Consider the following 1874-nt stretch of genomic DNA (forward strand, 5'->3'; position numbering starts at 1 on the left):
GGCAGTGTTTTTTGTTTGATTCTGCTGGGATGGTTGGGAGGCAGCTCTAGCTGCTGGTTTGGCCCGGTTTCAGCAGGTATATACGTGCGTAGCAACAACAGAAAAAGGCTCTCGCACGCAGCAGTCGTAAATCTAGGTGTAAACGGAGGCTTCCTCTGGGTAAATGGACCGTTTTAGTCTCCGAGACGGCGGGAGGGACCGCTCACGCAGGATGCCGGATCGTTAGCTAACCGCCATGAGATCGCCGGAGTGTTCATTCAACTCCGAGAGTGTACACTCCATTCGTACACTCCATTCGTACACTCCATTTGTACACTCTCCATTCGTACACACTCACAACCAGCTAACTCCAAAATGTTCATTTTTCAGGAAATGAAAAAGAAGTGGAGTTAGGAGGTTTTGTTCATCATTGATAAGAACAGCTGAATGGACCTCCATGCTCACAATGAGGTTGGAGGTCAAAAGGGGGTGGAGGCTGGAGTCAGCAAAACCTAGCAGAAAGTTTGAGGATCCAATGGAGTTAGCTGGTTTTGTCAAAAGCGCCTTTTAATGCTTTTCATTGGTTCAATATTTTTTTTTACCAACACACAGACGTAAAGGGTGTTCAATGGCCCTGATTTATGGAAAAAAATGCAAAAGCGTCAAAATGGAGTTAGCTGGTTTCTGCCGGACAGCAACGATATACAAATCCAATATCATATTATTATTACATCACTCCCCATGCTCATAAACCTCACACGCCGTCTAAATAAATGAAAAACTGCTTGGCTCTTGTCATTGATGCTTGTAGGTTGTTCCGAACGACATTATACTTCGGAAACGAGGCGTTTATGAAGCGCCACATTGACTTCCCTGATGCTATGATGTAACATTTGCGTTTAATGCTGCAGTTCCGGGAACTTATTTTAATGAATAATGTGTTATTTGTTGGGGTGACTGCTGCGGTACATTTAGACACAGTTACATGGAATTTGTCCTCTGCAATTACCCATCCTATTCCTGTAATTGGAGCAGCGGCTGCCGAAACCAATGTCTGTGGTAAAAGCATTGTCGTTAATACACTTTTAACTATAGTACATCTGCAGCGGTTGGAGGTGCTCTCACTTTCCCTATACTCTTCCATTGAGATATTTAGACCTTGACTTCGGGTAGGACACCTCTACTTGGTGACAAGCAGTGTTGCCAGATTCTGTGAGAGAAACAAGCAACCAGGTCTAGGAAAACCAGCCCAAAAGAAGCAACTATGGGCCACATGAGCACTTTAACATATCAGCTATTTGAAAATAGCAGATCTACAAGCTCACGCGTTGTGAGCTTGTAGATCGGCTATTTTCAAATAAAATCTTGCGGGGAAATTATAATAAGCAGATCTGGCAACCCTGGTGACAAGTACTGTCTGAAGTTCATGAGCGCGATATTCCCCCTGGACAAGCAGCCACTTCTGCCTGCTCATCATGGAGGAGCTGTCACTGTTGTGTCATGGAGAGACATTTTAGTGCTTTCCTCAAGTACGAGACCCACTGGTGTGGATTGTGGACAGCGGACTCGGAGGAGGCCAAAAGGAAAACTCGAGTCACCCGCCCCATGCCCTCGCATAGTCAGCTGCTGCCAGGGGAGTGGGGAGCGCCGGGGGTGGGTGCAAAGACCCTCAAAGACCCCGCACTGCTCACATTCTTTGTCTGAGTAAAAAATAAAACCCACCCGACCCCATCAAGCCCCTCTGTCTCTCCCAGCCTCTTGCGCACATCCCCCCCCTCCCTTTGTTTTTTGTCTCCTTAAAAGGTGGCCTTGTTTCTTAAATTCTCTCTCTCTCTCTCTCGCTCTCTGTCTCTGTCTGTCTCCCTCTCAGTCTCTCTCTCTCTCTCTCTCTCTCC

Source organism: Gymnoscopelus braueri (genome assembly GCF_963280865.1).
Source record: "Gymnoscopelus braueri genome assembly, chromosome: 13".
Classification (NCBI taxonomy): Eukaryota; Metazoa; Chordata; class Actinopteri; order Myctophiformes; family Myctophidae; genus Gymnoscopelus; species Gymnoscopelus braueri.